This window comes from Phalacrocorax aristotelis, chromosome 13 (assembly GCF_949628215.1).
Source record: "Phalacrocorax aristotelis chromosome 13, bGulAri2.1, whole genome shotgun sequence".
Taxonomy (NCBI): domain Eukaryota; kingdom Metazoa; phylum Chordata; class Aves; order Suliformes; family Phalacrocoracidae; genus Phalacrocorax; species Phalacrocorax aristotelis.
Genome location: NC_134288.1, coordinates 6,662,267 through 6,687,256, shown reverse-complemented (window position 1 = coordinate 6,687,256; position 24,990 = coordinate 6,662,267). Strand labels below are relative to the sequence as shown.

At 43.8% G+C, this 24,990-nt stretch overlaps 1 long non-coding RNA gene across 1 annotated transcript; it reads left to right on the top strand.

Annotated features, from left to right (window-relative positions):
* Positions 1-2,391: 2,391 nt before the first annotated feature.
* On the top strand, positions 2,392-24,936 carry LOC142064172 (uncharacterized). The gene is made up of 4 exons (XR_012663022.1): positions 2,392-2,546; positions 7,988-8,090; positions 12,797-21,298; positions 22,331-24,936. It is a non-coding gene; the product is annotated as an uncharacterized LOC142064172 (long non-coding RNA).
* The last annotated feature ends 54 nt before the right edge of the window (positions 24,937-24,990 follow it).

Sequence of the window (24,990 nt, the reverse complement as noted above, 5' to 3'; positions counted from 1 at the left end):
CGAAGCAGAGTGAAGGCTCTGTGGCCAGGTATATCAGCTAGGAAAAGTGTTCCAGATTCAGACAAAATGGGACAAGAAGAGTCAGGGAGATGGATGTGGACATTTCCCACTGCTCACCCTGAAGGAGGATGCAGAGGGAGCAGGAAGGCACACACAGCTCTGCTGGGGGCCAGCCTGCGGCAGCCACCTCTGGTCACCAGCGGTGGGGACAGGGCTGATCTACCCTGCAGGGACATACACGTGCACAGGGCTCACGGCTCCAGCAGCCAAAACCCGCTAGCTAACCTCAGCCTGAACTCAAGCATGTCTTCACTCAAGCTGGGAACAGTAAGGGTATTTTTTCCCCTCCACAGATGCTGTTGCTAATTTGTTAGCCGTGTGCAAGTGTTAAGTTTGCTGGGGGAAGCCAATTTGTGCAGTTTTTAGCTCATTCAGTGGTGAAGTCTGCCTTATCTCTTGTGGGAGTGACTTCATGGCTTACATGAAAAGACATAAATAATCTGTTTTAAAAGCTGTTGGAAGAACAGTGGATTTATAGCTCTTATTGCCAGAAGGGGATTATAATGACCCTCTGGTCCAGCCTCTGGCCTACCATAAGCAATTCCTGAATCAAAGCCTACATCTTGCAGTTGAGGTGGAGCATGGTTTATTTTATTTTTTTTATACACATCCAATCTTGGCAACACTGCTTCATTCAATAACAAAATATTTTTCTTACTGTCCTTAGCTGGCAGGAGTTTATTGCTCCCTTTTGTGAGCTGTGAATGGTTTTGTGCTGTTCCACCTGGCATCTCTGCTTTTGTTTGTTAATTAGGTATTAATTGCAGGGGCTGCTGGGGTTTTGTAGGTGAAAAGAGCATGTGCGTGTTGGTTCTGCACAAAGGGGCTGAAATGAACTGAGCTGGGTAACAACAGACCTTACTGCATCACTAATGCATATTTTCTGAGTGGTGTTATGGCCTGATGTTCAGCGAGCCACCAAGAGGGGTGAGGAAAAGTTTTTGTTTATTGATTTTCTGAATGTTGCAGCTCTGATCGTGCTCTGCTGGTTACTGAAATGCAATGTTAAGGAAAGGAGAGAGGCAGAGGGCTATTTTTTGAAATATCAAAGGTGTTATAAAATATAAAGTGAAATTGTGGAAAATGGGTTAATGATGAACCAGCTCCTCATTTTACTAGTTTAACGACAAAGCTGGAAAAAATGACCCTTGGAGAAACAGGCATTGTTATGGGCTGCTAAGAACTACCGGAGAGCTGAGATGGATAATCAGAGATTTTATACTTTTTAAAATAAAATTTACAGGATGAAGTTATTTATGGGGAAAAGAGAAAGAGAAGACAGAAACTCTGAGGAAAGAATACTGAGAAGGACAAGACACTTTAAGGGATACAAATTATTCTTTTAAGGTGCTTTCCCAAAAACTTATATGAAATCAAAATATTGAGGTATAATTATTTCAATCATTTCTGAATAATATATTAAAAACATGAAAAGAGAAAGCTACAGTTGGGTAAATGGATACAGCTGAGCTAATTGCTTGACCTACAGGCTACAGGGCAAAGGCTGTTACTTAGAAACTCCTTGGGGAAAATAGAAAAGTAAAAATACCCACTTTTCAGCAGTAAGGCTTATCACAAGCCACAGGGTGTCAGCTATGGTAGGAAGGGACACTATGGGTCTGCAGACCCTTGATCTGCCTTTCTCCTCAATAGCTGAATTTGCCAAGACTATCTGCTATGGCCATTTTGAGAAAGCCTAAAAATTCAATTTCCAGAATGATGAAGACGGCAAAAGAATGTGGAAAATGAGGTGGGGAAGAGATTTTTCAGTGGAGACCTGAACAATTTCCTGTTTAATAAAGTATTTTAAAGCCTCTGCACTTTCGTTGTGCTGCCAATGATATCTCAGAATCAAAAATCTCTTGCATGGATTTAAAAAATTATTTAAAGTCAGCTAAATAAATATACAACTTACTCCTGATAAGCCAGCTCATGCAAACCATGCCTTACTTCTCCAGCAATCTGGTTCAACCACTGTTTTTTCTCTACAAAACTCAGGCTGTTACCTCTTTTGCCAGCCCTACTCCAAATGCTCTCCCTTGTGCTTATTTGTGCTCTCGTATCAACCTCCTGTATCAGGACAATGTGCTTTTCCTACCCTCAGTGCCTCTATTTATCCCACTCCTGAAGGTTATCAGGGGACTACGCAGTATCTATGATCCATACAAAAATCACAAAGTCATCGGGACAAACTAAAAAGACGGATTATCTTTAAAAGAAGAAGCATTCTGTAACTTGTACAGGAGTTGGGGATTTTCTACCCTTTGCCGAGTATCCCAGTGCATAGATTTTGGGCAATAAGCACGTGAGCCTGTGATGTGGAAAACAAAATCAGGGATTGCAGACCTTCAGTTGTTCACTATCTTAAGTTAATCATATACAATGATTTTGCCTCACTGGGGCCTGGGAGAATATGCCGGTTCTGCTCATCAGCAACAGCAGCAAAATGCCTGGACAAAGCAGTGCAATGATGTGCTTTGCTTAAGGTATTGCCTTCCCGTCCTTCTCTCCAGTCTTCATCTGTCCTTCAATGAAAGGTTTTACTGTCTTTATGAGTTTGTTCCCTCCCTCCCCCCTGCAGTTGCGTTTCTCTGATTATGTGCACAAAAAGGGGACTTCCCAGTGTTTTTGTGAGCAACGGCATAGCCTCTGAAGTGTGTCAGTGGATCAGAGACAGCGACAGTTTTAGAAATGTAGAGCTTTTAAAACAAAAACATGTTTATCATTCCAGAGCAGTACATTCAAACTGATGGTGTCGCAATGTCAGTATTGAGCCTAGGAAACTCTGCTCCCTTACCTCATGCAACCACATGTGAGACAGCACAAAGGAGAGGTTTAACCATCATCTGAGGGTGTGCAGAGAGGTATATTTGCCAAGGTGATGGTGGTGAGGGCTTCCAGATGAGGCTGGATCCCAGCAAGCAAGTATTCACAGGGCTATTTTTGAAGTCCTTCATGCTGCAATGTTGCTATGATATGTTTTTAACTCCTAGCAGAGGGTTATGACACTGCCCAGTGGGTTCTCATTTGTGTACTTGGCTTTCATAGAGAGTTTAATTATCTGTAGATGACTGTTGTGTCTTGGCTGGGAAGGGTGCTGAATTGGACTGTGACATTTCTGTTGGGTTAGATCCACAGATTATGATTATTATTTTCAGCAGTTTTATTGCATTAGTGATAAACCACAGACATTCTTCTTATAAACAACAAGAAACTTTGAACCTTTTAAGCACTCACTGAACTGTGGAGGACTTGTTAAGCTGTATAAAACTCAGTGAGAAAGCAAAGTGCAAAGTACTGCCTGCCTTGCATTACTCACAGGCCACTATACAAGTGGCCTCAGAGCAATGTTCCTGGTTTACCAGCGAGCGATGTGGGGTGCCAACTAGGTAGAGGCACCTTCTTCTTTGGTCACAGTGGGAATCTGTTCCTGTTAACCCCAGGAGAAAAGCTCCTCTAGGTCTTTGATGAATGTTTCTTGCTGATTGTGTGTGAAGCTGCTTCACTTCTTGACTCACCTCTCCTTCGCTCTCCTTTCCTCCAAGGCTGTAAGCTTTTCTCAGCATGATGCCCATCCAAGCCTTAGTCTTCTGGACAGAGATTGTGAGGTGCTTAAAAGCTCTGGGAACATTTCCTTCCCTGTCTGTTCTTTCTTGTGCTGATCCTGATTAGTCTTCTGGTGGGGATGGGATGATAGGGCACTTCTCAAGAAGAAGGTGAAGAAGAAAGCTGTGGTTAGATTTATAGTGCTAGCAAGACAGAAACACTTGCTCACTGTTCTCCCTTACTCTTCCTCATCTCAAGATGTTTTTAAAAATAGGAAGGATCTCAAACTGGCAGAGAGTGTCCTGGGCTGTGGATACAGGAATAGTGCAGGAGGTAGTACTAAAATTGTCATGGACAGTAGCACACGTGGTAGCTGTGTAGTGTCTGCCTGCTACACACACCCCAGAGTTAACTCAGACTGGCTCGGTGTCACGGTAGGCTGTAAACTGGAATGACAGTGACCAAAGGAACTTATTGCAGAAATATGAGAAGGTCTCAAATCCCTATAAACATAAGCAAGGCTGTTTTCCCAAGGGAAATAATTATGAAAACATAATTAAGGGACATTTCATAGAAAATGTAAATGATGTCTATTCCAGAAGACATTTTGCTCTGGAAGACAGAAAGGACACTTATCCACGCATCAGCAAGAATGTCCTTAAGAAGAGAAAGTGTCTCACTACCACCAAAAGCCAAGGAAAAGACCTCCATGAAACAACATTGTTTTTCCCATCTTTTCCCTCCAGCCCTATCCAAATACAGTGTGAAAGAAACTTGTTTTGGACTTGGGAAGTTCTCTTGAAAACCAATGCACTCCTATTTCTGCCGAGCTTACTCAAAAGCTTGCTCCTTAAAACCAGATGAATTCCGTGGTTAGTCAATGCCTCGCTTGAAAAGACTAGTTTAAATTCCTGTGCGCTATGTACACAGTATAAAATACTATGTAAGTATTTTATGCTCAGGTATTGGTTTCAGTATATTTCTGTTTATGTTAGCAATGAATTGATTTTTTACTATGCTAGCATTTTAAGAGGCCCAAAACTCTCCCTTGCTGCCAAAACAGGATGGTTACTAAATGATTCTAATATTCTCTCCTTTTATTGCCAGACATGCTTTTAGAATAAACTGGCTATGTGAAAAATAATTCCTTTATGCTCTTACTCTACACTAGTGCTTCAAGAAGTGGGAAGAGGAGGTGGTAAGGCTTTGGGCTCTCTAAAGAAAGAAAAACTGTTCATTAACCCACTCTTGTTCTGAAGGAAAACCCTCTTGTCTTATCCAAATCTGGGTTCAGGCTTCTGGGATGTCAGAGAGCACCTGGTTCCTTGCAGGGTCTGGTCCACTCTTAGTACATTTGCTGGGTATAAATAAGGTTTCTTTTTCTGACTCTTAAAAGATACTCTCCAATGCAATCAAGCTGTAGATAAGGCCCTGCCAACAGTAGCAAGGAGCTTGTCATCTAAGAGGCAAGTTTGGCCTTTAAGAGTTGCATGGGAAGGGAGGACATACTCCTTGGTCTTGCCTTCAGGACCCAGGGATGGGGTTCGTCTGAGCAGGTGTTGGTGGCACAGCTCCACGGTGGACAGGCATAGGGTTCATTTACAGTCAGTGAAGACCTTGGCAGTACAGGCAGGAACGCTATGAGTCAAAGTAATATGGTCCTAAAATAAATGTCAAAAAGACACTGGGTAGGTGCTTTCAGGGCACAGTTTATTTCCCTCCACTGAGGGAGCAGGGAGTAGGTCAGGTGTGTGTCTGCAATCTGGGCTTCTGGTATGAATTTCACCCCTGGGTATAATAATAATCAGAGCTTGATCTTGGAAGAGTCTTGCTGAAATACAGAGCAGAGCTGGTAGGTGCAAGCATGTGGTTTCAGTAGGTTGGTTGCTGCTGCTCTCTTTCTCACGTGCAAGGTTCTAATTGTAAACTGGGCTTTTCTTTTTGAAAATGAAAAAGAAACCACCTTACTTAGGAAGTCAGACTCTTCACATATGGGGATTTTTATGCATAAAAGCAAACTCATAAAATTATGTGTGTGTGTGAGATAGAGTAAAGCAACGTCATTCTTGGGCTCTGAGCTTGGTTTTGAAAAGACAGCAGGCCAGTATTTTGTCATCTCTATGTTCTTCCCACCCAGATACCAGGGTAGAAAAAGTCAGAAGCAAAGATACAGTGTTCACAACTCGTATGCTTCTCCCATTGTGTATTTTTCTCCCATCCTCCCCAGAAGGCTTGAATTTTCTCAGCCATGCAACAGCCAAGGAGTGCCAAGGAGAGTGAATAGGATTGAGAGTGCAGCAATATATATATTTATAATTCCTGGGGCCAGATGCATTTCAGGGAGCAGGCCAAGAAAGTTTGGCCTGATTTAGGTGGTCAACAGTGGTCCAGCTTAGCTTTGCAAGGTAGGTAATGGGGATGCATTTCCCAGCATCGGGTTATGCAAGCTACTGAGTCGGAGGTGGGAGGGGGCAGGCTGACTGCAAGTCATTTTGTATCTGCATGAAAATGGAGCTCAAAACATTCCCTCTAGAGTGGTATCCAATACCAAAATTGGATTTGGGAACTCAGAGTACATGAATATTTGTGCTGTCAATAAGAGTTATCTGTATACAGAACCCTTTCCTTGTCTGCTTTCTCTACCATGCTTCCTTCTTAATTCATTTTCAGTCTTTAATGTACTGTTGTGTAGCATCCTCTCCCATTAGGCCCTGTAATGTGCTCCGATTGCCTTCAGCTTGACTGCACTTAATAGCCAGCGTAAATAGAACTTAGTGTAGCATGCACTAACATCTCTATCCATTGTCCGGAGATTAAATACATGCCACAAATGGTTTACGCATCATCAGCCTCGAGCCCTCGTTTCATAGCTCCCAACCAAAAGAGGATATTAAATTAATTTGCAGGTTGCTTTAGCAAAGCCTAACAAAAAGAGAGGAAAAAAAATCCTGAGGGTCATTATGCATATAATATCTATCAATCAAAAAAGAGGGGTGGAAAATGATAATAGCAGGTCATTATAAGAGGACAGGTGCACACATATTTAGCTCTATCTCTAGTTCAGGTCAAAGCTTAATGGTGTTAACTGGAGAGGAATGCGGGCTATGTGAACAGTGTGTGTGTGTGAGGAAGAGGCAAAAGGGCAGCACTGTCAGGACAGCACAGTCTCTTCATGCTTAACCCTTTACTCTGCCTGGGCATGAGCTGTTGAATAACACTGAGCTTGTGAGAGAGGAAGAAAGAGAGCAAGCTCAGCAGAGCTCTCCATCTCTCTTCCTGCAGCAGCTTCTACCATTCAAAGTGTGCAAGGAAACAAGGCTGGTCTAGGGCAGTGCAAAATGAAATTGCACAGTGCGAGGGTTCAGATTAGCAGCACCTGGACACACTAGTTATCAAGGGCATGGGTTTTGTCAAGCAGAAGGAAATGCAAATGCTTTTCATGGAAAGGGAGACAGGAGACCTATATTCGGTGGAGGACATTGGCTGACACAGGGGTGAACAATGATCTTTGAGGGCCAGGACTGAGATAACTGGAAAACAATGGCAAGGCCACATCTCATCTACTAAAACAAGAACTGTGAATAAAGTAGTAAGACACGTATTTAAAGTGAATAGGCACTGCCTAGGTTGAAAGTGCAGGACTGCTTCCTTGATTTATTTTTAGGAAAGGAAGGTACTGTGTGATTGTGGGCTGCATGATCGGACACATGTGCCATCCCTACTAGCCAGGCATCTTTTTAGCCTGATGAGTGGGGCACATACTGACAATGAGAAAGCAGCGGTCATACTTAACGGGTTCCACACACCAACTGAAAAGAAAGGCACTCTTGGTGTTAAAGCACCAAGTTGAAATTTAGGCTACCTTGGTTCGGTTTGTGGCCGTGTCATGAAATGTCACCCAGGTATGCAAATTATTTCTCTTTATGTTCCAAGTTTAATAGCGATCCACAGAGGTGAAGGAAAATATCAGTGATTATCACATTGTTTTAGATACCAGCATCAAGTTTTGCGAGGTCTTGTGGATGAATAATAAATCACTGCATCGATTCTGGAGTGATGGGGCTCAGCGCCACATGCCCTTGCTTTCTGGGGAAGTATGTTTCCAAGTGCTTCATTCTGTGGTCTTCATGAGGAAATGACCCAAGTCCTTCCCAAGCCAACAGTTACACACCTTGAGTGACAAGCATCACTCTTCTGGGGCTCACAATAAGTACCATCAATACACTGAGAAATGATACACTGGGAACTAGAATAATTAAACAAGGAAATATCCTTTACCACAAGAGTTTAAATGTCCAAGGATTGCTGTCATAAAAATCATGAGAATATAGTCTGTCGGCTGAAATTTTAAATGCTGATAAAACCATGCCAATTTCCACAGGCTGGAGCCATGCACCATGAAGTGAAAAAAGGCAAAGCAAGAGTTTGGTCACAGTGCCACTTAGCAAGAGTTCAGCAGAAGCTGTGAGAAATGCATTCGCTAGGTAAGATATAAGTAAGGAGCCAATTTCAAGCTGTATCTACGGGCAGAAGTTTGGCTTGAGTAGTGTGTGTGTGTGTGTGTGTGTGTGTGTGTGTGTGTAAAAAAAACCCTAACCAAAAAATCCCCCCCGGATCAATTTCGGGAGCAGGAGGATCTCTTCTGGGAGGTCTTTTTTCCTGCTGGAATGACCCATACTGACAGAGACGTGCAATTTCTCCAAAGTCTTGCTGAAGTCTGGTTGCCCCAGTCTGACCCGAAACTTACTCTCAGATGCAATGGGCTGTATTCCCTTGTGCTCCCTTCCTTTTCCCATTTTTTTCCTTCTTGCTAGTAAATAGCAGAATCTGCTTGTCTTAAGGCTGAGCGACTGGGGAAAGGTATGGGTTTCATCCCAACCTGCTACAGAGCAACTTCAGCCAGCTCCTGCTCTGATTTTTGCTCCAAGCAGATGCTCCATCCACGTGTTTGTGTGGCTGCCATGGGGGAGCAAGGGCCAGCAAGGGGAGAGGGAGGCGAGAGGAAAGAGCCTGATGGAGCTGGGTGATGTCGTGTACTCCAGAACAATAGATGATCACTCTTAATTATGGGAGCCTGAATAAGCATTACTCTGCCAGTCCCTTTCCTCATGGTATCTGATCAATACAGCCTTAATTGCTGAAGAAAGGGAGTATTGTACACAATCACAGCACAATGGTTTAATCACTTGGACGCTTAAAGTTAATTTCAGGCAGTTCATTTTTCATTGATGCTCTCACTCCACCAGAGTCGGCTTGTCTTCTTGCACACACAGGTGCACATGTGCTCACAGCTAAAGGTGGGTTATTAATAGCTTTTAGCAAGATTACTTGAGTGAATTGAAAATGTGGGAAATGTTATTTTCATGCATAAGCTTAGAAGGGCTTTTTTTTTTGGGGGGGGGGATATACTGAAATAATTTATTGTGTCATTTCAAATAGAAAGGTCTTCTCTGGGCCATCTTCTCTACTGCTTTTGTGCTGATCTCTCCAGACACTCTGGGGACTTTTAGGGTTAGTGAGCAGGAGATGCGGCAGGATTGGAAACCTCATGAACAGCTGCAAATTCACCTGTCCTTTCAGTAGCACTGAATCCTCTCCAGCCTTTGGGGGCTCTTCAGGCTTGTGGGCAGCAGCTCTGTAGGATCCTTTTGGTGATTGGCAGAGCTTGTCCACTTGAGAAAGTGGTGTTGAGATCCAATGTGATCCTGAGCTAAAAATAAAGCACATCTGGCCCACCATCTGCAGTATTTCTGCTGTTTCAGATGTGTGGATTCTGCTTGGATCATATTTTAGAGATGAGGGCCTGCTGCAACACTTTAATCTGGTTTTGAATATTGTCCAATAGGTCCAGCTGGAAACCTCAAGGCTGGGAGCTGGGAAGTGTTGTCCTTGGGAGGGAAACTTGGGTGTGCCTTCCTCCTGCAGAAAGCTGAGCATCACTGGAGCAAAAACACAGGCTTTTCAAAAACAACTTGTGATGCTGACTGTGGTTTCCGAGCACCACACTGAGACCCCAGATCAGTCCCTCTTCTTTTCTTCTCTCCCCTTTCCCAGCCGGAAATTGAGGCACCAAAACTGGCTGCTGTTTTCATAAAGCCTTTGGACACAGCTGACTTGTAGCTGCCTGAGAAAACCTAAATCAAGAAAACTGTTGGTAGAAATGAGTCCTGACACAGAGATACCTGGTCTGGAGGAGACCTCAGCCATCACTTTGGTTCTTGAGTGAGAGTAGCCATCTCCTATCTTGTTTTATAATGAATCTGTCACAGTGAGGTGTTGCTCCCTGCTCAGTGCCAATACTGCATTAATGGCAACTCTGAGGTTCTCAACCCTACCTGGATACTGAGCACTGGGAAACCTGGTCTCACGGGATCCAGGACACCAGGGAACATCTGAGCCAATGTGGTTGATCAGCTTGTAGGATATGGCAGTACGGGAGCAAATGCCATATTAGTGAAAGGGCTGATGAAAGATCATGAGACCTTTTCAACACTTCAAGAAAGTAATTCATGGGGAAAAAAAAAAAAAATTCTATGAAGCATATCCCTGATGGTGGGATGGGAAGCAACGTTGCTTGAAAACTTATCTCACAGCCATTTTAATCACCTCTAACTTTGCTCTATATCAGACCATTGACCACTAGGACAAAGCTTGGAAGCAGACAGAAGTTTTTGCTGAATGTTAGATGGTCAGATAAGGATGAATTTCACAGGGTACAATGACATGTCTTTTCTCCCCAAAAATAATTACCAGGATAAAGATGATATCCTGTTTTTTTGTTATTATTTTCTGGCTACTGCATATTTGAAATGCCATACTCAGCTGCAGCTCTCTCTATGTCCTGGAGATCGTTTTCCATGAAGAATAGCAGGCAATGTTAGAAATTTGATAAGAGTGTCTTTCTCCTTTGATGAGTTCCTGCCCAAAATCTGAGGCAGAAGATGAGGAATTCAGCATGAAGGATACGGACCAAGAGAAAGGACCTGACAGAAGCGCAGTCACTCCCTTTGTTGCAATGCTTTAGGCTAACCATTATTCACAGCCCTTTCCTCATATTGCATCTTTCATGATTTGCTTAAGCGATTTTAAATTGCTTTTGTGATTTCATTTAGCGGAAACCACAATAAAAGTGACCCTTGAGTCTATGGAATGAAACAGCCTGCACAAAGGGATTGAAGGCCTCAGCAGTGTGTGTAGGGTGACGGGTTTCTGTGCTGCACGCAGCATGTTTGCATGGGGCAAAGGAAGGATAAAAGGCTCTCGATAAAACAGTGCAAGCGAGGAACACTGCTACCAGTGGCTGCTCAGAACAGCTAGTGTAAAATCCATGTTTGCCAACTCTTTGCCCGTGCAAATGAAGGGACGAGCTTTGCCAGACAGCCTGTAGCGCACTCACTAACCAGTTTTTTTTTAATTAAAAATAAGGGTTTGCTTTTTTTTCAATGCTTTACTCAGTGAGGGAGGAGCAGGCAAATTGCACTGGAGTGCCAAGGGCATTTACTGAAGGTTTGTTTCAGAAAAGTTCTTAAAAGAAAGACTTAATTTAGCAAAACACATAAGCTGATGTGCTTATGATCAGGATAAAAGCTGGATCTCCTTTTCCAGATCTTGTCTGAAGCATACCTCTTGTACCGCATACTGCTCCAAGACGATGCGGGGAGGCAGAGTGCCGGGGGTCAGAGAGGTATTTGATGTATCATTGAAAGTCATTGGAAATTTTTGTGAATGAGATGGGGAGAAAGAGGTTGTGTTGCTGCAACAAAACTTCCACTTGGTCCCTGCAAAAGCTTTGGAGAAGGAGAAACAGTCTTTGGTGCTCATTTTCCAGGTTATGTCTTATTTGTATCCAATGCCCAGTCACTCGGGAAGGGGGTTACAACCCCCTTGCCCTGATGCCCTGCCTATGCATCCCCAAATCTGTTAGTCTGCTGCAGTGATGACTCTTGATCACACTGTGATTTTTTTTGACTGTGCAGAAACACAGCTGAGCCTCTCCAGAGCTGAATAAGGCACAAATGAAACAAGCCTCAGCAAAGTTGCATTTTTACGCAGCTGCTTTGCTGGACTGCTTTCAGCTGTACCAGAGAGCAAATGAGCTCTTGGTAACTCTATAACAGAGGAATCCCAAGTCTGACCTCTTCTTTCCTCCCAGAGGTTCCAAACCAGCCCCCAGGGACTGGCTTCCACTATCTGAGGCAAAAAGTTAAGCAGAACATACAGAGGAAGTGATAAAAAAGTGACCTATTTTCATGCTATTTGGCTGCTCTTTACTGTTGATGACAAGTGGTCTGGTGATGTTAGACAGCTCCCAGGGGGATGAAGGGCAGGATTTGAAGCACTTTATTGGTGACACCTCATTTAAGGTATTACTCCCACTTCCCTCTACTTTGCGGAGAACCGGTGTCTGGAAAGCCCTGGGGAAGAGGCTGCCTGCAGTCCTACCTGCTTGCCCCCCTGCAGAAAACACTATAACTGGGGGTAAGCAGGATGAATTTTATTCCAGCTATGTAGCACCTTTTGCCTGTGTTTTAGCAGGAGCCAGTGGTCGTGCTGTCACACTGCAGTCTGGCTTGTTTCTTCTCTTCCGGGGGGTTCAGTTTATCTTTACAAAAAGAGCAGCTCCCCTCCCCCTCTGCTCCCTAACACAAACCAGCAAAAAAACCCCAACAACCCCAGAACAAACTTTTCTAGAAGAAGGATGGAGAAGGCAATGAGAAGCTGAGGCATTGGGAGAAATCTGATTTTGAGATTTTTGTCGCTGTGGTGGCACAATTTCCTACCATGCAGCTGTGTAATGAGTTCACATCTGTTAATGCCACATGTTGCTCTGCCTTGCACAGATGCAAAGTCTCAATTTTTCTAATTAGCAACAACATGAAGTATATCTTAATTTTCTGTCCCCCTTCCCTCTAATAAACCTGATATTAACAAGGTTATGTGCCTGCTTTCACGGGGTTTAATTGAATGAGAAGCGAAATTGGGTTAGATCACACCATTCTTTTTAGGTGGGGTTTGCCCGATTCATTACAATAAGCAGAAAGCACAGGACAGGAGGTGGGGGCAAGGACCCCGCCTTTTGCCGCAGCCGTGGCAATCATTACTGCTGTTATCTGTGTATGTGATTCTTCAAGCCTCTCCGGACCAGGCTGCGTGTCTGCGTGTGTTGAACGTATATCTTTATATTTTGCAGTGTATGTGTACAGGGAGGCCTGTAACGCTAACTCGGGCTGGAGGTTCATCTGCATTTCTGGTCTGAGGGGATGGGGCACGCCGCCCAGGTCCAAGCAGGCCAGGAGCAAGAGATGCTAGAGACTACCAAAGCCATGAGAAGAACCATCTGTATCAGGAGAGACCAAAAAAAGGGACAGCTTCATGCCATGGGTCCTCTGTGGCAACTCTTTGAGACTGAGCAACTTTACCCACTTCTGCCTGTGAAAACACACTGTTGGGGCTACTGGGGCGAGCTTTGCCCTGGGGTCCTCACCATAATGATCAAAGGGGGACAGGGACTAGTGCTGGCGGAGGGCAGCGTGGTGCTCCCTGCTGCAGGATCCAGCCCTCCCCAGGCAGCCTGCATTCATATTCCACCTGACTCTGCTGGGATAAATCCATGGGGACCCCAACAGCAATTACTTGTGTGATTTAATTGGCATTATCATTTTACTGGCTTGACAGAGATAAATCGCCCTGTTGGGTAAGGCTGCTACTGTGACAGGAAAAGCAGAAGGAAAGACTTCCTCCTTCTCTCTGAAATAGGAGATGACTACCAGTGTATCTTAATAATTAGTGCTGTTATAATTAATCGGACTATTTGAGAGCCAATCTAACAAACAAATGGAGGGCTTGATTGTTTGGTAATTGACAATTTGTTTCTAATATGTTATCTTGCTTCTGCTTGTGCGAAGAAATTTAAAAAAAAACCAAAACTGAGATTCCCAGAGGGCTGGGCCTTGGCCGCAGCGAGGACAAGTGACTGCGTGAGAGAGCAAGGAGGAAAGGAGCGTTCCCAGACACTGGATGTCCCAGGGACCCATTTGCCGTGAACACACATGCACACACGAGTTGTGACTCCTGTTTCCCTGCTTTTCAAACAGTCGCAGCCAGCTGTCATCACCTGTGTGGGCAGTTTTACAGGAAAGTGGAGTTTTCAGTCTGTGGCCTTTCCATATCATTTGCACCCTGGTTACATTCCTGGACCTGCTCTCTCAGTGGCTGTACCTCTTTCCTCGCCTTGCCTGTCTCTCCCCTTCCTCTCATACTTACCCGCTGATCTACAGTGCAGGTGTCGGGTGCTCTGAACCCAGCAATCTGTTGCTTGTTGATGCTTGGGATGGGAGCACAATTCATGGCCATGGCAAAGGGTCTGTAGTGGTACTGGGCACCGCAGCACTGGGATGATTTTGTCCAGATGCAGAATAGGCTGTGCGCAATGCTGTGCTTAGGTGCAATATACCCATTCCTCCCTCCAAGAAACGCACAGCAAAAGCAGCCAGAAGGTGTGCAAAATAATTTTTTTTAATTTCCGTTATTTAAAGGAGGGAAGCAAGATACAGATATTTTGCTGGTAAAATCTGCGTATGATGTTATCAGGCTTTGAAAAACAGTTAAGAGTCTGCTCTTCTGCGGGAGATTCCCTCTTGCTATCTCGATGAGAGCTTTTTTCCTTTTTTTCACATAAAGCCAAATATCTCCAAGTCCTCAATGCATCGGTGCTCCCATGGCACGTGCTTAACTCCCACGGGCTTCTGAACTACTGTCAGCGCTGATCTGGAGAGGGCTTCGTATCACATTAAAAGGGTAGTAATAATCACGGCTGAGGCAACACTGCAGGGAACCCCAAACTGTCACAGTTCCCTAGAATTGGCCTCAGCCATCAAATGTGCATGGATGGATATCTATACAGCCTGGGGAAAATAATTTTGGGGCTGGCTTTTGCTCCCAACACAATTCCTTCCTGTTGCAGTAGAATTGCTGCCTATTCAAAGAGGCTGTGAACAGCTCTGCGAGGTGGCAACACTTCTCCCCCCACCCAGTTTAAATGAGATATGAATAATTGATTTGCCTCCTGAATAATTAATTGGATATTCAATAATGAAAGTAATTGTTTGGCTCATTCCCCCATTGATAATCAAGCTAATCTTCTCCTTCAATATGTGGGCCATACGGCTGTGTAAAGCAGTGAGACAGTTTATAGGCCGATAATACAACTAATGTGCTTGGTGCGAGGTCACCTTGTCCAAATACCTCAGCAGCTCCCAGGGCCGCTCTCTGCTGGGTTACCTACTGCACAGCCAAGCTGTGTGCAGCAAGGCTTTGGCTTTTTTTTCCTCCTTATTTTGATTGCTGAACGTCTCCCACCAGGGAGGAGTCGTCTTTTACAGTTTAAACAAAAATCGTCAGATGCCACTTGCTCCAATTAAGGCTTGCAAGGGAGGTTTGTTCTTCCTCTAGTCAATAGTATGCAGATTAAAGAAAGCAAGAGGCTCTCTGAATTCACAGGGCTGCTCCCTTCTAGGGGCATTAGAGCTCAACTCCACAGAGAGGCTCCAGAGCTAGAGCTTTCCTTTGCCACTAGCTCTTTAGAAATCAAAATCAAACCTAAACACATTAATGTTGGTTTTGCAGCTGCTGCATTTGGTTTTTTGATCTTCTAATGTAGCAAGTCTCATGAAGCCTAGGTGACTGAACTAACATCTTCGTGGCGTGAAGCAGACATGCTCTCTGGAGAGGAGCTCAGCATTGGCAGTGCAGTTCGAGTGGACGGCACAGTCCCAGGTTATCTCAGAGGCACTCAGAGGTTGCCCCCATGCAGTGGGTTTACCAGCATGGGCAGAGTTACTGTACCACTGCTGCGAGGGACATCTGGGGTTGAACCACAATGTAACACCCCAAAATCAAGTAATGTGAACAGAGATCCATATTGGTGGGGCCTAAGCCACATGTTGGAGGCTTTTAACACTTGCACTTACAAACTGTAACACCAAAAAACCTTGCCTGCATCCCCCGTGTCCCACCAAGCCTGTGATTCTTGCCTATTCCTACGGGGTCTGGGCAGGGCATAGGGTCCTGGCAAATAATGCAAACCACAAAATGTGGAAGACACAGGTGATGCACGGCCCATCCCAGAGCCCAGAGGTGCTGGTGCTAATGGGTTTATCCTCTGCTCCTGTTGAAGAATGTTCCCTGGCAGAAAGAGCATTCAGGAAGCTCTGCTGTGAGTTATGAGTTTCATCTTGGCCTGGTTTATAATGAAATTAAAGGCTGAGAGAATCCTGTCCCCACCAGGTTGTGTGTTTGAAGAGCGGTTGCACTAATGACAGAGCTTATCAACATCGTTGTTGGCAGATAAGCAGAAAAAACATCTTAAGATGCCGTGTCAGACAGGTGAGGGCTGGGACAGTCCAGAGTGGGGGGAGAAGCAGTTGGGCTGCTCTTGCTCTAGAGCTACCTCCTGAGCAACCAAGCTCACACCTTTTTTGGGCTCTGCTGACTGGTCTGTGCCCAGCAGAAACACAGCTCTCAAGTGGTCTCAAACTGCCCTGAGTTTCTGCTGAGTTTTCTGTAGCTGCTCTGAATGGAAGTTTCCTATGAGAGGCATTTGAAATAGCTTTACTGGCTTATTTTAGGACGTGGTTAGGAGCTTTCAAGCATCTTTGATTCCATCCTGAGTCCATGCGCCGAAGGCAGAGTTCAACTGGGTGGGCACTCCCAGCAAAGACTCATTCTGGAGACAGGAGATTTAATCCATTGTACAAAACCACGCTTTCTGAGGTCTCACTGAGCAAGGCAGTTCCTGAGGTGTCTGCCTGGAGGACAGGAGATGAAGATGAGGTTTGTGAATACCAAAGCAGTGAGCTCTGGCACTTCATGTTTTGCCATTAGCCTCAAACCTCCGAGGCGGTGAGTAGCCCCTGAGTCAGAGAGAGCTACACGAGTCTGGTACATCCCGACACTTTGAGGCTTCAGCCTCCAGGTCCCTTCTTCTCCTGGCAGCAGCAGTGAATGAAAACCAGGAGATTGCTGTACTATTGTAAATGTGCATGTGGGAACTGTTTAAAACAAGAAAGTAAAGCAGCAGAGTGTTCCTGAAGAAGGACGTGTTTGAGATGACAGTGCAATCTGGGAAACCCTCCACTGCAACAGCTTCTTGAATTTAGGTGCCTTTCATTTTAACCAGTTTAATTTCTTTGTGAGGGCTTTCATCTGAAGAAGTGGCAGCACCGACAGGTCTCGCCAAGATTCGTCTTCAGCCAATTTACTCTGCAACAGATTTATCATTTCATCAGTAATTTAAACAGAGACACTTGATCAAGCATTCATTTTTATTGCTCGGCGCTGCTTGGTTGTGTGTTACTTGTGAAAAGGGTGTGGTCAGATCACTGGGGAAAGGGCAATGCCACGAGTTTTCCTGAGAAACCTTTGCAAGGATGACTTTGCCCATGGAGATGGGAAAATGACGGGAGCCCATCACCTGGGTAAAGACAATAAAACCCAACTTCATTTAAAGCTTTTTCCCATCACGGGCTAATTTGGTGTGAAGATGGCAGCATCACCCTTCCCTTCCTTCCCTTCTCCAGGCTGTTAAGGGGTTTGTGACGGGTTCCCAAGACCAAAGCTCCCTCCGTGGTTTAATTGATGTGCAGCTTCTGCCTGACAGGGGAGGGAGGCAGCGGCTCCGGGCAGGGAAGGGGAGCCCAGGGGGATACACTGCAGCCCCACAGGAAGAAATACTGCAGAAAGCCACCCGCCTCTGCCTGGCAATAGTGCTGTTATTTATGCACACACATAAACGGCTTCATGCATCCCACTGAAATCTCTGTTATTTGTCAATGAGTTCCCCCCTCCTGCTCTGACTTAGCTAACATTTACAGTAAATCTGTTACACTGACCATTAAATCTGAAGCTGCCCTGAGCGATAGTTTCAATGGGTGTGTTGACAGCCCGAGTGTTAATAATGATGCAAACACTAACCTGTTTATTGATTTGCTTTTTGTACCCTTCATCCTAGCTCACTCCTTCTCACTCTCGGAGGAGAAATCCTAGAATTAGTAATCAGGTGACAGCTCAGAGCCCCTGTCTGTTCCCAGCAGTGTCATCCAGCCCAAACTCCCGGAGATAAATTACAGGTGCCGTATTCTGCCTCTGCCAGCCATTCAATATACTGTTACTCGATGCAAGATGTAGTATTTGTCATTGGTGCCAGCAGACAGGAGGGAAAAAAAAAAAAGAAACATTAACACAGACATGAAAAGCTTTTAACTTTGACAAGGGAAGCATAGGAAAGTTTTAAATTTAGCCCCTCCACTGAAGGCCACCACCTATCCATTAAAGCAGCTTGTCAGACAGCAGGCAGGGTGGAACGGAGCTGGGACCAGGATGCTTGGAAGAAACCCTATGTGATCACAGTGCTTCTTACTCCTCCTGCCAGGTGGATGCTTGCCTATAACAACGCTCAGGAGCACGAAATTGGTGAAGGGCTTGTTGGGTTCCTGTGAACAAATCAGTCTATTCATGTGCCCAAATTCCTTGAAGTTGAGATGGAGATCTGTAGAGGGGGTGCAAAACAGCAGTTTTGATTCACACTGCGGGGGGAAGGAAGCCAGCCTGGGCAGCGGGGAACACAAGAGGAGTGGGAGCACAACGCTGAGTGCTGGTCCTGCTCGTCCCCTGCTGAGGAGCAGCTCAACTGACTTATATGCTTCTAAAATATTGACCCCAAAGATGACCCCATCTGAGCTAACTGGCAGCGTTCCCCAGATTGCAAAGTGCAAAGAGCGGTGCAAATAGAGCCTGAACAGGAGCCAGAAGCTAACTTCTCCAGGGCATCCGTCCTGCAGCAAGGCAGGAGCTGCAGATACTTTCCCCATGACAGACTCCGTGTGACATTCAGCACTAGACACCACAGCTTTACCCATGAGCTACACAGCCTTGTGTAAGAAGAAGTTGGAGTTAAATGAAAGCTAGGCTTCATGTTCCCCATCTAGCAATGCTTTTTGACCTATGGTTTTTATGGTCAGGAAAGAAACCTGCCAGTAAATAAGCAGAATTTATAAACCCTGCAAGGGCTCTGATATACTCCCCAGGAGCTGGGGCCCCAAAGGCTTTCAGTGGCATTTATAAGCCTCACTCAGTTGTCAGACTCCTTAGTTCCTTTTATTTCTGCTAAGTTTATAAGCTCTGAAAAAGCGGTCTGCAGCATTTATTAACTACACCGCAAAGCTGAAGCAAAGCAGCTGATCCAAAAGAAACACAATTCTACCTGTACTGCTTAAACGTGGTTCAAATCAAAGTCCTATGTTCTGTTTATTTTATCCTGCCTTCTAATATGCACACATCACCAAACAGATAGACGTGTGTTATTTTAGAAAATAAAATTACACCCATGTTAAAAATCCTGGTAAGTCCCTTAGTTCACTAGGAGGAAACCGAACTGAACATTCAACAAAGCACTAAAGGTGGGAGTTTGTCAAATCCTAAATACTAGTATCTATGTAAACATGTAATTGTGTCCATAAGGAGAAAATAAAATCCAACAAGGTGACTGAAAATAAAATATGCTTTTAAAAATTGTATCATGCATGTTTCAATGCGACTATTATGTTTTAAATAGGGTCCTTCAGCTCTGTGAAACACAAAATATTGGAACCCAGGGAACCCAGGGCCAGCAGTTCGGTGAAGAAGTGTTCAGTAGTTTAGTTGTCACAGGGAAGTAGCCTCGGGACAGCAAGATCAGCCACTGGTTATGACATATATAAAATAACTGTGCTCAAATTATAAATCCCAGGGTATTTTAGACTACCTGATATGTCTGCAGTGACGCTGAGGAAAACAGAGCTGTTTCCGCAATGGAATGGACATATAGATTCGCTCCATTTATTGGAGTGTGACAAAAGGATTCCTCCCCCTCACCCTCATTTTAAGAAACATAACAGGTGAAACTGTGCCTACAAGATTAAGCAAAGTTTTAGCATTAAGGATCCCCATCCAAGATTACAGGACTTTTTTTTTTTTTTAATTTCTGACATTTTTTTTTCCTTTCCTTTTTACTTTTCCTCCTAATAGGACAATCTGCTAAATTTTGTGTCCTTCATCACTTCTCCAGAACAGTGGAGCAGATCATATTGGTGAGGGCTGGGCAGTTGTGAGGATGATTTAACATTTGAAGTTTAATTAAACATGCAGATGTGCTTGGACCTCAACTTTTCAACATGGGTGAGAGCTAAAGCCCATGACTTGACTGACCTGTGTTTTCCTCTGTAGGAGCTGCTTAGAGTTCTCAGGTTGGTACCAAGAAGTATGTGAATTTAGCAGAACAAAGGCAAAAGAAGAAGAAACTGCCCAAAAGCTGGGGATTGTATGTGCTGGGAGGAATTATGAAATAACAAGGGTATTTGTAACAGAATTACTAGAAGCGGGAAAAGCACAGAAATAAAAGCAAAGCCCAAGAGGAACAGAAAGCACATGAAATTAGTGGAAAGGAGAACAAAGCCTCATCCTGTGAGACACAGGAGGAGGCCAATTTTAAATAATTATAGTAACAGTTTAACTTTAAAATCAGGATGTATATTTGTCGTGGTTCCTCTGACAGTGCAAGCATCTCCTCCTCCCTTTCTTTGCACAGATTTCCCCAGACAATTCACAGTCCTTCCCTTCCTTTATTTATGTGGCTTCATATTTCACAGCTTTTGTTTACTGTATTCCCATTGTGATTTATGACCAAAGAGAAACATTGCATCCAGGTGATGATCCAGTCCATTATCTCTACCGAGATGCTGACCACTGTCGGGGAGCACAGAGACCTGTTGTACCACATGATGGAGAACAAGCAGACGCAGGGGCTTCCAGGTTATGAAGGAAAAGCACAATTCTTCTGATTTGTACAGTTGGATGCAAAGAAGAAAATATCCTTTCTCCTGTTATTCCTCTCCCCAAATGGGCTTTGATATTAAAAAAATGTGTCTCAGGAGACCAAATATATTCAATGTGCTAACACACAGCTGCCTTAGCTAACATGATCCGTTTCAAATCCATGCTGCAACAGGGTAAATCTCCCTGTCTAGATAGCACCCTTGGCTAGTCCGGAATACTCTAATTGTTCCTTCCAGTTTTCTGCTTTGCCATTAATAAATCAAGATTTCTTTGCCCTGTCCTGCACGTTTACATCCTTTGCAGATTGTTAATACCAAGACAGGGCTGTTAATCTCTTGGTCTCAGGGTGCATCACCCCACTTGCAGACAGAGAGGCTGGGGCACAGATGGGACCGCGCCTCTGGCCGCAGAGCAGAGGATGCACCCCCAGGCCACATTAATTCCCAGAAATGTCCCCATGGGACCTGGTCTGGCCATCCTGCACTGGCAGCAGCCATCGTATCTGGGGGTAGACCCTGGGACAAACCTCAATGCGAGGTGTCCCTCTGCTGTGAGCCCCGTGCTCAGCTCTGTAGCACTGTTGCTGCCTGTGCCCTGCTTCAGCAGTACCTTTGCAAAGGAGTATCTCCTTCTCTGATATTATTGAGGTCTTATTCCCATTGCCTGGATTTCTTATCCAGTTCAGCCCTTCTATCCCTAGCGGTATGTAGAAAAGACTAACGCCCTTGCTTAGTTTTCAGGTCTCTTCCCATCACAGAAGGGCAGGAACAAAGCTTGGCAATGAAAGGCAATTTCTCCTAACCCGGTGGGCGAGAGCAGCGTGGTAAGAGTGCTTTAAAAAAAAAAAATCCAATAACTTCCATATAAATTGTCCAGGAGAGAAAACTTTGTGTTTTTGATACTTGTAGCTGTTTCAGCATTTTTGTGTGGAAGATGAAAAACTTTTGCATTGAGCAAAACACAGATTTATGATCAATAAAGTGAAGTTTAACAGTTTATAGGGGCCATACATTCTTTTTTTTTTTAAACTGATATTAAAAACTATTTTTCCCTGCAAACCACGTGAGAAATCCTCTCCAGTGCCAGTCAGAGTTTCAGCATAGTAAAGCAGCTAGCAGATCATTGTGGATAATCGCTGGACAGGGATTCCTGCAGGACGAGCTGCCACCCAAACCATCCAGCTCTCATCCTCATGGAGTCATGCGCAACAAAACTCCCAGACGCCCATTAAGTGCTGGGTATGGACCTCGAGGTCTGAGGCTGGGTTTGTCTCAAATCTTGTACTTCTGGTGTTTCCCCCTTGCCTTTAGCTCTCACCAGAGGATGCCCACTTCTGAAAACGTTGTGCTTTCCGCATTGACAAAAGTGCCAGCAGTCGTTGCAGGGATGCTTAACACACTAGAAACAGAAAAGACTCTTATTCTCCAAAGAACAGACCACTGCAACTGATCGTTTTATATCTCCTACCAGAAAATCGTGTCCACAAACTGCCTGATAAAAGTTATTTGAACTTAGTTTTTACATTGCACCTAAGATGTAATTTTGAGTATAAAATTATTGAGTATAGAGCCAATTACTCTGCCATTAAAACCAATAAGAAATCTCCCTTGATTAGATTTACTGCAGAGCCAGAGAGGTGAGATAGCGCTTGTTTTATGCCTGTTTCCCTGATTATGCAGTCTCTGGGTTTCCTACATGTGACAGCACGTGGAAGTGCTAGTATTGTCCTTATCTCTTCAACATGTTCCTCTTTGTTGAGGACTATCTCAGCACAAGACCTACAGCAAAAAATAGGAGAGTGTCCACTGCTTGAACAAGGCAGAGATTTCGCTTTTTTTTTTTTTCCCCTCTACAGAGCATCTGATGAAGACAATAAATTTGTCAAGGAGATAAATTGGACTAAATAATCCCCGAGGTCTGCACAAAGGACAGCATCGGGAGCATATTCGCACCGGTCGGGTCCCCTTCTTCCCATGATATGCCTTGAAATTTATCACCCGCTTGTGAGCTTTAACTGCGTAAATCCCCAGTGAATTGATGGGAGAAGAGAACCTTGCTGAGGTTTATATGGTGGGTCTTAAACCCTTAAAAGCTGGCGGCAGCGCGCATTCCCCATAAAGCCGTGCCTTTGGTAATTTACACACAGCGAGCTCTGCCACGTTTCCTCTGTGGAAAATTGGGTTGAAATAAGTGGGAGCTCAGAGCTGAGCAGTGGCACCTGAGAATGCCGACAGTGTGCCGTGATTTCTGTGGAGTATACAGCCATTTCCACTTGATTAAATAAACTTGATTCTTGGAAGATCTGAAAAGTGGCTTTTAGAGAGTTCTTTCTAAAAGCTTGCAAGTTTTTCCATTACTTCTGAAGAGAAATTTACAGTCAGAAAATTAAAGGATCCACAAAGCGATATTTTCTGAAGCAAATACTGACATTATGAGCGTCTTAAGCACTTGCGCTGCATCTGTGCTAAACTGCATCTCCTGAGTGACAAAGCCGCCTCCTGCTAAAAGCAACTGTTATAAAATTATGACTAGCGCATATATAATGTTTGTGTTTAACAAGACGACAGAAATGCCACCTTAGTAAAAACTGATTATGGTTACAGCTGAACAATTCACATCATGCAAGATTTATAATATTAAGGTTATGCAATCATCTAATCGGAGAGACAAGCCTTGAGTAATAATATGAAATGCATGTACTTCAATCTGCAACAGTAGATTCATTGCTGTTTCCTTATTAGCTCATGCTAGCGTTAGGGCTGCATTATCCATTTTGCCATAGTCTAATTCAGCATTTCCATCTGAAAACATATGCACAATAAGTGATCTATGCCAAACAATGAAATGGAGACAAAGCCATTTGAGTGACTTCACGGCTATAAAAATATACATAATCTGTATGTCTTTCGGCAATTCTCAATACTTTAATACTACATTTCTCTGCATGAAAAGTTTTCCCCAAATAAAGAAAAAGATAGAAATTGCACCTTTTTTTTTCTCTGGAGAACAATATTATGGTGGCTGTACCAGAGCAGGAATCCAGCCCGTGAATTTCTCATCCTGCAGGTGGGACATCAGATCATCTTATCAGTGCTGTACCAACTGCCTGGGAAGCGCCAGGTGTAACTTAGGATAGCAGAGAATGACTTGAAACTTGTATCTTCCAGCCCAGATGAAATTGTTGATATTTAAACTGAAAAGGAATCTCTGTTGTTTCTTAGAAGCGAAACATTTCAGATATTTTATAAAGGTCAGAAATGATAATCTAACCAAAATTATCAGTACATATATGTGTAGCAATATATATGTATATAAAAACTCTAATTGTTTAATTATTGTACAGAGAAGTCAGCGCACTGCAGGTTGAAAATATGCTATTTCGGGGGCTGGTGAGTTCAGACATCGTATTTCAAAGGCACATATTATAAAAGTTGACAAGTGTTTATAAAGCAATAATCAAACTAATTGACTGAGATCTCTGATTAAAATGAGACTTTTCATGCAAAGCTCAGACCGAGCTTTCCTCCTATCCGCATGCAGTGGGCTGAGTTTATTTTCTCTACGCTGTGCAGGCTTTGATCCTGCGAGGTATTGGGGTCTCAGGGCATCAGGCAGTTCTGAGAGGACTGGGGACCTTACTGAACCAAAAGCTTCAGGTAATTAGTTGTTTGGATCCAGGTACATGTAGACGGATACATCAGACTTTTGCAACAACCACAGTTCTCAGGAAAAAAAAAAAAATATTTCAAAGGTAAACAGAAGGCATTTGTGTCCTGGAGTCTGATTTATTATACACACTATATATAGCTGTCATTAAATGAGCAGGCTAACATGCAACTATTCATCACAGGGTGGGGGAATGAACAGGCTGTTCTCTGCTTGCCTGGAATTGTTCATATTTCTGAAAACTAAAAGCAGTGTCTAGGAAAGGAAAGAATGCCTGAAATGCCACAAGATATTTGATTTATTCTTTTCAGGCATTACCTCTTTATGTTCTGTGTGCCTGAGAGTATTATTCAAGTCAATCGATCTTAGAAACTGTTTCTAGCAATCCCCATTTCCCCCAAAATTCCCCACTAAAGGGCTTAATCCGACTCCTTTAGTTATTGTCATTAAAATAGACTCAACTAGGTCTGTAATTTTTGTTTTACTTTGAAGGTGCATTTTGATCCAAAGATAGCTGCTTTTCTCCTCATTTGTATTACCAACATTTCAGTTATGAGTCTGCGTACGGTAAACGGCAATATCCTTTTGAATTCCAACTAAAGCAATTCTCAGTTTGTTGTTCAGTTACATGAGAAACAGAAAATAAGTGATGCTGCCTGACTGAAACAGCTCTCTGAGTGTTGATTCAGGGAGATGACTAGAAATATTCAGATTTTTCTTAGCAACAATTAATTCCTGAAGAAAGCCAGGGATAATTTTAATTAATGAATAAATAAAATTATGAATTATTTGTGGATACAAAGAAACACGTGATTTAATGAACTAGAAGAAATTACTTGTAAAACCTAA